Here is a 15,913-nt window from a genome sequence, read left to right on the forward strand (position 1 = left end):
AGGGATTATTGATAGTCAGATTGCGTTCCGCTAAAATTATTGTGTGTCAGTTTAGTGATGATCAGAATAATTAAAGAGAGAACTGTCTGAGTACGTTCAGTTTTGCTCAGCTGTTTGAAAATCAAATAACGTAAGGAGTTTACCAGCACAGTAATTCATTAATTTTCCGAAGGGGAAGTTTAATCTTCACAAATAATTTGTTCAGTGTTTTCGTTATCCCCTCCCTCACCCGTAGCTGGAGAGTGCCAGGCTCAGTTAGACATTCCATATAGCATCACATTGAACTGTAAGCAGCGAGGAAGGAATGAGATTGTTTTATTCATGGAAAGTTGTATACAGAGGCATTAGAAAAGCAGAATGAGGCTGTTGTAGATTTTAGATGGCATCGTTGGAAATGGAAAACGCCAATGGCACTGGACAAGAAAAATCCAGTTGCTCCATTTGTTAAGATTCTTTTAGCTGAAATAGCACAGGTAATATACAAAGTTATTATTGTTTGTCCTCTGAATAACATTTCTGTAACATTATGTTTTATAACATTTTCATCTGCATGCTTTTACAAATTATGGTCATGTAATTGCAAACTGAAAGAAAAACGAACAAGAAATTAATACAAATTTAAAATTACAGCGAGAATAGGGGGTAGCGTCTTTGGCTAGTACTCGAAACGGCCTTGATCCTGGGTTCTAACCTGCCACTGCTTCAATTTTGAATAAAAATCGGCAGCAATGGCAAGCGAACACTTTCACCATAAGAAATCATCCTCGACCAACCAAAGGCCTTGTCAAAGAAGTCGGAGGAGTGGATAGAGGTTCACGGCACTGTCTTACCCTTTGGGATGGAAACTGCTCCTAAAAGGCGGAAGATTCAGCGATGATCAACGGCATGAGAACGCAGAAGACAATGGAAGCCACTACTTTAAAGACACATAATGTGGCACATAACTGCAAAAGTGTCATGATGATCTATCTATTGACAAAAGATTCCGAAATAGTTCCCCATTATGATCTTCGGGAGGGAACTGCTAAGGGGAGGTGACCATGAGAAAAAGAGTGAATACACAACGAAAAATAATGTTCTACTTGTACGGCCGTTGAATGTCAGAAGTTTGAATGTGGTAGAGAACGTAGAAAATATGAAAAGGGAAATGCTAAGGCTCAATGTTGATATAATGTGGGTCAGTGAAATGAAATGAAGAGAAGGATTTTTGTGGTCAGATATTATAACAGGAGCAGGATTCGTTACGAAAAGGAAGGGCAGATAGTGAGCTACTGAGAATAGTTCAGTGGTAGGGTTGTTTTCTTCAGGTTTGGCAGAAAACCAACGCTGAGACATGCCGACCTCGCAGGCAAAAGACGAATAGATAAATAGATGAGGGTATTGATCACATAGTTATGTACGTAGTGGGAAACGAAAATCTAATAGTCATCGTACCTGAGTCATGCGTATATACTCTATTTCACTCCGAAAATCCTGGAAACTAACTGCCCCTGGGTGCCATTACAAGTAAGATAAAAATTTTTCCAGAAGATAGAGTCACACTTGCTGTATTCAGTACCAAAACTGATAATAGACATTGCCACTTGGTATGACCAACTACATTTCCATAGCGACCAACGCATAAAGCTACAAGGTGACGGATTGATAATAAATGGTACGCTGTGCGCCATTTCATGTCCCACTTTCCAGTTACCTACCACCATTACCAGAACCACAATTCGAAACGCCAGCTACTGGTACCTACCAGATCTGCGTTTCCAAACCTTGCCCAAAGAAATCTTGACTTTTCTAAAAGCTACGTTAGACCCAACTCTTCTGCCTACCATATACTAAATACACCAGCAAAAAATGCTCGTGTAACGATGCAGCATCTACTCGATCACATAACAAGAAATCTAAACGAATGACTCAACCGACTTTTAACCCTAGAGACTAGCATATCAGCCGTTTGCATAAGTTTGACCAGAGTAAATTTTGTGTAGTGCCACCTCAATCGTAGATTTGCTCAAATCCCTCCCTTACCTACCTTCAGCCTGCGGGTATACAGCAGTCATACCGGGACCAGTGAAGATGTGACTCAACCACAGTGGACAATAATAAAATGTGAAAGAAAAAAAGAGGGCAAAAAGCAAAGAGGGGGGCAGAAATTCAGTGCTAAGCATCGTAGGGTGAGATACTGTATCTAGTGTAAAATAAAAAGAAAACGGAGGATACGCCAAACTATTATTCAAGCAATGGAGAAACGTTGATAAATGTGAGTTGTGTTCTAGTCAGACTAACAAAACAGGAATCCGGAGGTCCGGAATAATCGATGGAGGGAGGAAATGTAACGGCTCAGTCACCGACAGCCGAGGCCGCAGCTCAGCAACCGAGACAATGACGCTGTTACCGGTCGAGGCCTGCCAGCTCAGCAGCGTTAACAGCGCATGAGCATGATGGACTCACGCGAACTCCCGTCGCAAGAGCGACCGAACTACCTATAACACAACACCAGGCCACTGACCCCGCTCCAGATGTTTCGACGTGTCCTAAATACAGGGGGCCTTCTGCAACTGTCAGCATGTGGAAGCGCGATTTAAGCCAACAGGATCAGCCGATCATCGAGTCTTCACAGCTGGGCCGTCCGACGACGCACAGCTCGTGTCGGTCGTCGCCGCACCTATAACACTGCCTCTGCCAGGCGGCGAACCAGCGACCGCTGCTAGAGTGTCCGATCGGGGCACAGGGACGCCGTCTCGCTGCCCCGCCGCCACCTCGCAGCCGTCAGCTCCCATCGGCCAGCACGCTTCGGTTTATTTATTCCTTTATGTACACGTAAAATTCCGTAGGACCAAACTGAGGAGCAAATCTCCAAGTTCATGGAACGTGTCAGTACATGAAATTACAACCTAAACGTAATAACAGATAAAAATAAAATTTTTATTAACCCAAAAAAAGTCAGGCCATAGGTTGAAGTGAACTAATCAACAATACAAGCTAAGGATCCGCTTTATTTTTCAAGGAATTCCTCGATAGAATAAAAGGAGTGACCCATGAGGAAACTCTCCAGTTTCGATTTGAAAGCGCGTGGATTACTGCAAAGATTTTTGAATTCTTGTGGTAGCTTACTGAAAATGGATGCAGCAGTATACTGCACACCTTTCTGCACAAGAGTTAAGGAAGTTCTATCCAAATGCAGGTTTGACTTCTGCCGAGTATGAACTGAGCGAAAGCTGCTTACTCTTGGGAATAAACTGATACTGTTAACAAGAAATGACAGAAAAGAATATATATATTGAGAGGCCAATGTCAAAATACAAAGGCTAGTGAGCAAGTTCGCGAACTTACACCACTTATTGTCCGAACCGCCCGTTTCTGAGCCAAAAATATCCTTTTAGAATGGGAAGAGTTACCCTAAAATATAAAACAACACAACATAAACGAATGAAAACAAACAAAGTAGACTAATTTTCGCGTCAAACGATTACTTACTTCAGATGCCGTTCGAATAGTAACCGGCCCTCCGCTACCACGTATGGGAAACACCTGCGTCGGTACGCGCGTACCGGTGACCCGTGCTCTGCGGACCGAGGATCACCTCCTGGCGTTTGCAGTCTGTCTGTTTCGGTTGTACTGAACCATGTTTTTTCGTGTTCATTAATAAAGTGTTGTACTAACTGATTGGCTGCCTTCTTTTCCCGTTCCATCAAAGTCCAACAGGGAATCACTCGCCCACGCCTATACTTCAGTAAAACCCTTTTACAGAACATTTGCCGCAATCAGCTGTAAGTAACGAAATCTACGTGTGCAAACTGTAAATTATTGCATTCTATATGCACTGCGCTTACGGCGATGTACATTAAGCATTTCAACTGTACCGAGACGCAGATTGTATGGAATGGTTTAACAAACAGTTGTATCATATTACAGAGTGCATAGAAAATACTTGTTGCCAAAGAATCAGATGTTTACTGCTGTGGAAGAGGAAGACACATTTTGAACAGCAGAAATTTGAGACATCTGCAATGAACGCTTCAAGCAGGCTGATGAGAAATGCAGAGATGACTTTCATTTCACATACAAATTTCGTTCAGCTGGAGATAATAGATGTAATTTAAATGGTACACATAATTGTATGGCGTCTGCTGCATTTAAAAAATCTATCGAATTGCGATGTGTGCTGTGCACTTTATAAAGATGAGCCTCTGTGAACGAGTGGAAGAATTTGTAATCGGGGTGACCATGGGTTGCAGAAATCAGTAAATTCTTTAAATTCAGATGAATGATTGTCAAAAAGTTAATTTTATAAAAATGATTATTATTAAAAGATTTTTAAAAACATTTGCATGGGACTTGATATAACAATAGTACAAATTTAGTTGTATCAAACTACATATGCGCGTGGCTGCTTTTACCTTATACTACATCGCTCAGGCACCACCATCGCTCCCCACGCCCGGTCCCGCCAACTCCATACACCCGACTGTTAGCTACTAAAATGGCTCTGAACACTATGGGACTGAACGTCTGAGGTCATTAGTCCCCTAGAACTTAGAACTACTTAAACCTAACTAACCTAAGGACATCAAACACATCCATGCCCGAGGCAGGATTCGAACCTGCGACCGTAGTAGTCGCGCGGTGCCAGAATGTAGCACCTAGAACAGCTCGGCCACCTCGGAAGGCTGCTAGCTACTACTTACTCCTACTGCCGGAGCTACAACTACTATTGCTGCCGACACTGCTGTCTGGTCTGCGATTCTATTGTAGCATATATATTGCAGGCAGCGCGTGAGTAATCCATCGAAGTTACGTTTGCTCAAGTGCGCTAGCAATAAATTCCTTAGTCATGGACCTCTTACAAAGCGACTAAAGTAGATATGGGCTATGTATATGTGTATGGTATTAGTTCTTTCCCGTACGTCCGAAGGAACAGACCAGACACCATTTTGATTCAACAGCCATTATGAATTAAGACATAAAACGCAGTTAGTAATGATGATAACGGCCATGGGGCCCTACATTATAAGTTGAGAATTTGAGGCTGACTGAAGTCAGTTTCAGTGACCACTGTGTCCGGATGGGTTTCTGGATAGGGCATCTGCCCAGTAAGCAGGAGACGCGAGTCTGAATCCCAGTCTAGCACAACGTTTCATCTTTCTCTACTGACTTCAATCAATGCCCCTTTGCAGTCAGTGTCTTTAATTCCTTTGTGAGAAAAGATTCACTAAATCTGTTGCAGTGAGCCATCGTAGTGACATAAAATTTTGCTTTAAAGATTCCGTCAAATTTCTGGTATGCTATCTAGAAAAGTCTCATATTTAATACCCGGAGAGTTGAAAATAACAAAATCTTACTTTGATCAACTAGAAAGGCAGCATATAACTGACAGATCCGTTTTGTTGGATTGGTTGTTTGGCTGATTCGGGGGAGGGGATCCAAACAGCGGTTTTGTTGGAGGAACAGTTACTGCCGACTGACCTATTCAAAAATTTACTGATCAGTGAAACGACATTCAAAGTATCGGATTACCGTAGATTCTGCAAAGTATGGGGTTTATTTGAATGCAAGCCATTAGGAGATTACTTCAGTTTATACTTGAAAACAGAAATTTAGTTTTTGTCTCATGTGTTTGAAAAATTCTTCACACTCTATCTTAAAGCATATGTACTAGATCCGGCCCTTTAATGGGACATCAAGCGTCTTGACATGGCAAGTGTTGCAGGAAGCTACTAATGCAAAACTGCAACTTATTATGAACATAGAATAAGTGCAATTCTTTGAGCGTGTCAATAGAGATGGTATTGTTCACTGCTCACAGAAAAAACGTATTACCAAACAACATTTTCATAGCTGACTGTGATGAGAATGAGCTTTACATTACATGCAGTGTACACTGGTGCGCCAAATAAACTGGTGTAGGCATGCGTATTCAAATACAGAGATAAGTAAACAGGGAGAATACGGCGATGCGGTTTACAGCGCCTATATGAGATAAAAAGTGTCCGGCGCAGTTCTTAATCGGTTACTGCTGCTACAATGGTTGGTTATCAAGGTTTAAGTGAGTCTGAACGTGGTGTTATTGTCGGCACAGGAGCGATGGCACACAGCATCTCCGAGGTAGCGATGAAGTGGGAATTTTCTCATACGACCATTTCACGAGTGTACCGTGAATATCGGCAATCCGGTAAAACATAAAATCTCCGACATCGCTGCGGCCGGAAAAAGCTGCTGTAAGAACGGGAGCAACGAAAAATGAATAGAAACATTCAACGTGACATAAGTGCAATCCTTCCGCAAATTGCTGCAGGTTTCAGTACTGGGCCATCGACAAGTGTCAGCGTGCCAACCATTCAACGAATCATCATCGATATCTGAGGTCATCAGTCCCCTCGACTTATAACTACTTAAACCTAACCAACCTAAGGACATCACACACACCCATGCCCGAGGCAGGATTCGAACCTGCGACCGTAACAGCAGCGCGGTTCCAGATTGAAGTGCCTAGAACCGCTCGGCCACACTGGCTGGAGGGCCCGTCAACACAGACAATGGACTGTTGATAACTGGAAACATGTCGCCTGGTCAGACGAGTCTCGTTTCGAATTGTATTGAGCGGATGGTCGTGTATTGATATGGAGACAACCTCATGAATCCATGGACCCTGCCATGTCGCCAGTGGACTTAAGCTAGAGCGTGTGCAGTTGGAATGATATGGGACCCCTGATACGTCTAGATATAACTCTGACAGGTGACATTTACGTAAGTATCCTGTCTGATCACCTGCATCCTTTCAGGTTCCGACAGATTTGGGAAATTCCAGCTGGACAATGTGACACCCCACACGTCCAGAATTGCTACAGAGTGGCTCCAGGAACACTTCTCATTTTAAACACTTGCGCTGCCCACCATATTCCACAGACATGAACATTATGGGGCACATAAGGGATGCCTTACCACGTGCTGTTCAGAAGAGATCATCACCCCCCGTACTCTTACGGATTTATGGGCAGCCATGCAGGATTCATAGTGTCAGTTCCAGCTCGCGGGCTCCAACCAGTTTCTTGGGCTCTTCAGTGTATACATCGATGTTAAGTCTATACAACTGATCAATGTTGGGACCTATCACTCCCTGATTTTGCATGGATGTCATGGACGGATTTCATATAATGTCCATACCCTGGGTCAGAGTGGGTCTCAAGTATCCAAAAAATTACCATGAACTTCACTCGTTTTTACCATTATGTCCAGAGAAAATTCTACCACCACATAGTATCAACAATTCAGGAGTGCCAAAGAAGCTCATTTCCACATTATACAGTAAGATAAACTTGGAGGTTCATTATAGAAATTTAAAGCAGCGTTTGCAGAATAATATTGTTCCACACGAAATTCACTGGATAAGAACGATTTCGAAATTATTCTTTAAACATATGAATAGTAGTGTTTTCAGCTAAACTTTGCGAAGTGGGCGAAAAATGAGAGATGCGAAACAAGTAACGCCCAGGAAAGGTAAATATGAAGCTACTGCTTTTATTAGAAAACCGGATTTAAAGTGCAATGTCGTTTTTCCTGAATTTGATTGCAGCTAAATTATGTAGGCTTCACATTGTTTTGTAAACCTATAGCTACTGGAATGGCTATTTTAGATGTTTCCAAGACAATGCTTGGATATTTTCTTATTTCTTATTTGAGTCACAAAATGTTAAAATGTTTTACACAGACACAAGTCCCCCCCCCCATGAACCATGGACCTTGCCGTTGGTGGGGAGGCTTGCGTGCCTCAGCGTTACAGATAGCCGTACCGTAGGTGCAACCACAACGGAGGGGTATCTGTTGAGAGGCCAGACAAACGTGTGGTTCCTGAAGAGGGGCAGCAGCCTTTTCAGTAGTTGCAAGGGCAACAGTCTGGATGATTGACTGATCTGGCCTTGTAACAATAACCAAAACGGCCTTGCTGTGCTGGTACTGCGAACGGCTGAAATCAAGGGGAAACTACAGCCGTAATTTTTCCCGGGGGCATGCAGCTTTACTGTATGATTACTTGATGATGGCATCCTCTTGGGTAAAATATTCTGGAGGTAAAATAGTCCCCCATTCGGATCTCCGGGCGGGGACTACTCAAGAGGATGTCGTTATCAGGAGAAAGAAAACTGGCGTTCTACGGATCGGAGCGTGGAATGTCAGATCCCTTAATCGGGCAGGTAGGTTAGAAAATTTAAAAAGGGAAATGGATAGGTTGAAGTTAGATATAGTGGGAATTAGTGAAGTTCGGTGGCAGGAGGAACAAGACTTCTGGTCAAGTGACTACAGGGTTATAAACACAAAATCAAATAGGGGTAATGCAGGAGTGGGTTTAATAATGAATAGGAAAATAGGAATGCGGGTAAGCTACTACAAACAGCATAGTGAACGCATTATTGTGGCCAAGATAGATACGAAGCCCACATCTACTACAGTAGTACAAGTTTATATGCCAACTAGCTCTGCAGATGACGAAGAAATTGAAGAAATGTATGATGAAATAAAAGAAATTATTCAGATTGTGAAGGGAGACGAAAATTTAATAGTCATGGGTGACTGGAATTCAAGTGTAGGAAAAGGGAGAGAAGGAAACATAGTAGGTGAATATGGATTGGGGGACAGAAATGAAAGAGGAAGCCGCCTGGTAGAATTTTGCACAGAGCACAACATAATCATAACTAACACTTGGTTTAAGAATCATGAAAGAAGGTTGTATACATGGAAGAACCCTGGAGATACTAAAAGGTATCAGATAGATTATATAATGGTAAGACAGAGATTTAGGAACCAGGATTTAAATTGTAAGACATTTCCAGGGGCAGATGTGGACTCTGACCACAATCTACTGGTTATGACCTGTAGATTAAAACTGAAGAAACTGCAAAAAGGTGGGAATTTAAGGAGATGGGACCTGGATAAACTAAAAGAACCGGAGGTTGTACAGAGATTCAGGGAGAGCATAAGGGAGCAATTGACAGGAATGGGGGAAATAAATACAGTAGAAGAAGAATGGGTAGCTTTGAGGGATGAAGTAGTGAAGGCAGCAGAGGATCAAGTAGGTAAAAAGAAGAGGGCTAGTAGAAATCCTTGGGTAACAGAAGAAATATTGAATTTAATTGATGAAAGGAGAAAATATAAAAATGCAGTAAGTGAAACAGGCAAAAAGGAATACAAACGTCTCAAAAATGAGATCGACGGGAAGTGCAAAATGGCTAAGCAGGGATGGCTAGAGGACAAATGTAAGGATGTAGAGGCCTATCTCACTAGGGGTAAGATAGATACCGCCTACAGGAAAATTAAAGAGACTTTTGGAGATAAGAGAACGACTTGTATGAATATCAAGAGCTCAGATGGAAACCCAGTTCTAAGCAAAGAAGGCAAAGCAGAAAGGTGGAAGGAGTATATAGATGGTCTACACAAGGGCGATGTACTTCAGGACAATATTATGGAAATGGAAGAGGATGTAGATGAAGATGGAATGGGAGATATGATACTGCGTGAAGAGTTTGACAGAGCACTGAAAGACCTGAGTCGAAACAAGGCCCCCGGAGTAGACAATATTCCATTGGAACTACTGACGGCCGTGGGAGAGCCAGTCCTGACAAAACTCTACCATCTGGTGAGCAAGATGTATGAAACAGGCGAAATACCCTCAGACTTCAAGAAGAATATAATGATTCCAATCCCAAAGCAAGCAGGTGTTGACAGATGTGAAAATTACCGAACTATCAGCTTAATAAGTCACAGCTGCAAAATACTAACACGAATTCTTTACAGACGAATGGAAAAACTGGTAGAGGCCAACCTCGGGGAAGATCAGTTTGGATTCCGTAGAAACACTGGAACACGTGAGGCAATACTGACCTTACGACTTATCTTAGAAGAAAGATTAAGGAAAGGCAAACCTACGTTTCTAGCATTTGTAGACTTAGAGAAAGCTTTTGACAATGTTGACTGGAATACTCTCTTTCAAATTCTAAAGGTGGCAGGGGTAAAATACAGGGAGCGAAAGGCTATTTACTATTTGTACAGAAACCAGATGGCAGTTACAAGAGTCGAGGGACATGAAAGGGAAGCAGTGGTTGGGAAGGGAGTAAGACAGGGTTGTAGCCTCTCCCCGATGTTGTTCAATCTGTATATTGAGCAAGCAGTAAAGGAAGCAAAAGAAAAATTCGGAGTAGGTATTAAAATTCATGGAGAAGAAATAAAAACTTTGAGGTTCGCCGATGACATTGTAATTCTGTCAGAGACAGCAAAGGACTTGGAAGAGCAGTTGAATGGAATGGACAGCGTCTTGAAAGGAGGATATAAGATGAACATCAACAAAAGCAAAACAAGGATAATGGAATGTAGTCTAATTAAGTCGGGTGATGCTGAGGGAATTAGATTAGGAAATGAGGCACTTAAAGTAGTAAAGGAGTTTTGCTATTTGGGGAGCAAAATAACTGATGATGGTCGAAGTAGAGAGGATATAAAATGTAGGCTGGCAATGGCAAGGAAAGCGTTTCTGAAGAAGAGAAATTTGTTAACATCGAGTATAGATTTAAGTGTCAGGAAGTCATTTCTGAAAGTATTCGTATGGAGTGTAGCCATGTATGGAAGTGAAACATGGACGATAAATAGTTTGGACAAGAAGAGAATAGAAGCTTTTGAAATGTGGTGCTACAGAAGAATGCTGAAGATTAGATGGGTAGATCACATAACTAATGAGGAAGTATTGAATAGGATTGGGGAGAAGAGAAGTTTGTGGCACAACTTGACCAGAAGAAGGGATCGGTTGGTAGGACATGTTCTGAGGCATCAAGGGATCACCAATACACTAAGCAGATTCAGAAGGATGTAGGTTGCAGTAGGTACTGGGAGATGAAAAAGCTTGCACAGGATAGAGTAGCATGGAGAGCTGCATCAAACCAGTCTCAGGACTGAAGACCACAACAACAACAACAGACACAAGTAGCCTAATTATCAAATGTCATTAAAAATCATATGTGTGGGTAGCCTGACTCTGTAATTTACCCTGATAATAACATTCACAGCATCCTACAAGTCAATAAAAAGAAAGTTGGCTTGATTAAAGATGTCTCGTGAAATTATTGCAAAATTCATGCTGAGAGAAAAAACGTATGCTTTCGAAACGGGGACACAATGCGTAATGCATAAAGTGAATAGCCTAAAGTGCTCATCAGGAAAAGAGATAAGCGTTGGTGATGACGAGAAAAAATGATACTGAAACGTCGACTGTGCAGCTTATAATTTGTTCTAAGGTGCACAAAATTACGAACAAAAATCAATGAAAATAAGTACGTTGGCATTAGATGATAAATAAGTATTTCATACTTTTACATAAGGGTTGCACGTGTGCTTGGTTCACTATCACTTGAAGAATGATGATGGCGAGTTATTTTATTGTAAATAACATATACATCCAGAAAGTACAAAAAATGCTACGTGTGTGTATGTGTGTGTGTGTATGTGTGTGCGTATCCTGAGTGCACGCATTTCAGTTATCTTTAACATAGCGTCTATTCAATTGAAGTTCATGTATGTTTTACACTTGAAAAGATTTTATATCCTTGGACTTGAAGAAATTTTATGCGATTCAGACACAACTATCTTTGAATATGACGGCATTTGCAGGCAATTTAAGTGAAGCTTATATAATTTTCAGTATGGAAATAGTGCATGTCTTTGAATTTAGCGTCATTTTACGCATTCCAAACGGTTGGCTACCGCATTTCAGTACTACGTGTGAGTGGCTGCAGAGGGGAGGGGTGAAGTGAGAGGTGGAGAGGATACGAAGTACAACTAGGATGAGTACATCGTCTGTCATTTTTAAATCTCCCCACTATTACCAGCATCCTACACTTTTTAAATTTTCAACCACCACTACCTTGTTTTTCCAAATTTCCATCCATCCGTCGTCTTGATGCCGTCATACGTTCAAGGTCATTGGTGACGTCATTGCTCTGCCATACAGACAACCTGCATGGCTCGTCACAGGCGCTAGTCACGTGTGAAGTGTTTCCGATTGCCCACCATTTCTAAAGGATAATCAATTCGCGGTTTATATGAGAGAGTCCTTTTCCTTACAGACATCTGTAAAAGTTATCTCACGAATGATAATGTTATGCCAAATAAATTTTGATTCTCGTTCTTTAGAGGAAAGAAGGAAATAAAGTCTATCGCAAAACTTACGACATAGCTCCTACGTGCATTCGCCATTTCGAGTAACGAAAATATGGACTTACTTGAAATTTAAACCAAATTAATGGAACATCCTGTGTCAAACGTGTACCAATAAATGTGGCCAGAGGCAGTTATTTTGTTTTCATTAAAAGCATTTTGTACTGAAGTATCTTATTATTATTTACATTCTAACACTGAAAATATAAAATTGCGTTTCTGTGGAATTCTGTGGCGTTTTGTGCGAGAAGTGTTCGTCGTCAAATGTCCTGAAGGTTATTAATGTACGGTAGCCTCAAGTTCCAGTACTTCCCGTTTTGTTGTTGAATACTTCTGTGTCTTTCAGTTCCTGGTTTCGTGTTCTTACTCTTCAGGATATGCAGCGGACATTAGGCATTCTAACAACATTCATAGAGCACGCAAAGTTAAGTTTGTGGTTGTCAGAAATTTAATTAAACCTAAGATACATGCATACAAAAATATCATTAATTTAATTAATTTTATATTTAGAGAATTTTCAGAATTGCATGTTGTTGTTGTTGTGGTCTTCAGTCCTGAGACTGGTTTGATGCAGCTCTCGATGCTACTCTATCCTGTGCAAGCTTTTTCATCTCCCAGTACCTACTGCAACCTACATCCTTCTGAATCTGCTTAGTGTATTCATCTCTTGGTCTCCCTCTACGATTTTTACCCTCCACGCTGCCCTCCAATACTAAATTGGTGATCCCTTGATGCCTCAGAACATGTCCTACCAACCGTTCCTTTCTTCTGGTCAAGTTGTGCCACAAACTTCTCTTCTCCCCAATCCTATTCAATACTTCCTCATTAGTTATGTGATCTACCCATCTAATCTTCAGCATTATTCTGTAGCACCACATTTCAAAAGCTTCTATTCTCTTCTTGTCCAAACTAGTTATCGTCCATGTTTCACTTCCATACATGGCTACACTCCATACGAATACTTTCAGAAATGACTTCCTGACACTTAAATCTATACTCGATGTTAACAAATTTCTCTTCTTCAGAAACGCTTTCCTTGCCATTGCCAGCCTACATTTTATATCCTCTCTACTTCGACCATCATCAGTTATTTTGCTCCCCAAATAGCAAAACTCCTTTACTACTTTAAGTGCCTCATTTCCTAATCTAATTCCCTCAGCATCACCCGACTTAATTAGACTACATTCCATTATCCTTGTTTTGCTTTTGTTGATGTTCATCTTATATCCTCCTTTCAAGACGCTGTCCATTCCATTCAACTGCTCTTCCAAGTCCTTTGCTGTCTCTGACAGAATTACAATGTCATCGGCGAACCTCAAAGTTTTTATTTCTTCTCCATGAATTTTAATACCTACTCCGAATTTTTCTTTTGTTTCCTTTACTGCTTGCTCAATATACAGATTGAACAACATCGGGGAGAGGCTACAACCCTGTCTTACTCCCTTCCCAACCACTGCTTCCCTTTCATGTCCCTCGACTCTTATAACTGCCATCTGGTTTCTGTACAAATTGTAAATAGCCTTTCACTCCCTGTATTTTACCCCTGCCACCTTTAGAATTTGAAACAGAGTATTCCAGTCAACGTTGTCAAAAGCTTTCTCTAAGTCTACAAATGCTAGACACGTAGGTTTGCCTTTCCTTAATCTTTCTTCTAAGATAAGTCGTAAGGTCAGTATTGCCTCACGTGTTCCAGTGTTTCTACGGAATCCAAACTGATCTTCCCCGAGGTTGGCTTCTGCTAGTTTTTCCATTCGTCTGTAAAGAATTCGTGTTAGTATTTTGCAGCTGTGACTTATTAAGCTGATAGTTCGGTAATTTTCACATCTGTCAACACCTGCTTGCTTTGGGTTTGGAATCATTATATTCTTCTTGAAGTCTGAGGGTATTTCGCCTGTTTCATACATCTTACTCACCAGATGGTAGAGTTTTGTCAGGACTGGCTCTCCCACGGCCGTCAGTAGTTCCAATGGAATATTGTCTACTCCGGGGGCCTTGTTTCGACTCAGGTCTTTCAGTGCTCTGTCAAACTCTTCACGCAGTATCATATCTCCCATTCCATCTTCATCTACATCCTCTTCCATTTCCATAATATTGTCCTCAAGTACATCGCCCTTGTATAGACCCTCTATATACTCCTTCCACCTTTCTGCTTTCCCTTCTTTGCTTAGAACTGGGTTTCCATCTGAGCTCTTGATATTCATACAAGTCGTTCTCTTATCTCCAAAAGTCTCTTTAATTTTCCTGTAGGCGGTATCTATCTTACCCTTAGTGAGATAGGCCTCTACATCCTTACATTTGTCCTCAAGCCATCCCTGCTTAACCATTTTGCACTACCTGTCGATCACATTTTTGAGACGTTTGTATTCCTTTTTGCCTGTTTCACTTACTGCATTTTTATATTTTCTCCTTTCATCAATTAAATTCAATATTTCTTCTGTTACCCAAGGATTTCTACTAGCCCCCTTCTTTTTACCTACTTGATCCTCTGCTGCCTTCACTACTTCATCCCTCAAAGCTACCCATTCTTCTTCTGCTGTATTTATTTCCCCCATTCCTGTCAATTGCTCCCTTATGCTCTCCCTGAATCTCTGTACAACCTCCGGTTCTTTTAGTTTATCCAGGTCCCATCTCCTTAAATTCCCACCTTTTTGCAGTTTCTTCAGTTTTAATCTGCAGTTCATAACCAATAGATTGTGGTCAGAGTCCACATCTGCCCCTGGAAATGTCTTACAATTTAAAACCTGGTTCCTAAATCTCGGTCTTACCATTATATAATCTATCTGATACCTTTTAGTATCTCCAGGGTTCTTCCATGTATACAACCTTCTTTCATGATTCTTAAACCAAGTGTTAGTTATGATTATGTTGTGCTCTGTGCAAAATTCTACCAGGCGGCTTCCTCTTTCATTTCTGTCTCCCAATCCATATTCACCTACTATGTTTCCTTCTCTCCCTTTTCCTACACTTGAATTCCAGTCACCCATGACTATTAAATTTTCGTCTCCCTTCACAATCTGAATAATTTCTTTTATTTCATCATACATTTCTTCAATTTCTTCGTCATCTGCAGAGCTAGTTGGCATATAAACTTGTACTACTGTAGTAGATGTGGGCTTCGTATCTATCTTGGCCACAATAATGCGTTCACTATGCTGTTTGTAGTAGCTTACCCGCATTCCTATTTTCCTATTCATTATTAAACCTACTCCTGCATTACCCCTATTTGATTTTGTGTTTATAACCGTGTATTCACCTGACCAGAAGTCTTGTTCCTCCTGCCACCGAACTTCACTAATTTCCACTATATCTAACTTCAACCTATCCATTTCCCTTTTTAAATTTTCTAACCTACCTGCCCGATTAAGGGATCTGACATTCCACGCTCCGATCCATAGAACGCCAGTTTTCTTTCTCCTGATAACGATATCCTCTTGAGTAGTCCCCGTCCGGAGATCCGAATGGGGGACTATTTTACCTCCGGAATATTTTACCCAAGAGGACGCCATCATCATGTAATCATACAGTAAAGCTGCATGCCCTCGGGAAAAATTACGGCTGTAGTTTCCCCTTGATTTCAGCCGTTCACAGTACCAGCACAGCAAGGCCGTTTTGGTTATTGTTACAAGGCCAGATCAGTCAATCATCCAGACTGTTGCCCTTGCAACTACTGAAAAGGCTGCTGCCCCTCTTCAGGAACCACACGTTTGTCTGGCCTCTCAACAGATAC

The sequence above is a fragment of the Schistocerca serialis genome, chromosome 4 (genome assembly GCF_023864345.2).
Source record: "Schistocerca serialis cubense isolate TAMUIC-IGC-003099 chromosome 4, iqSchSeri2.2, whole genome shotgun sequence".
NCBI lineage: Eukaryota > Metazoa > Arthropoda > Insecta > Orthoptera > Acrididae > Schistocerca > Schistocerca serialis.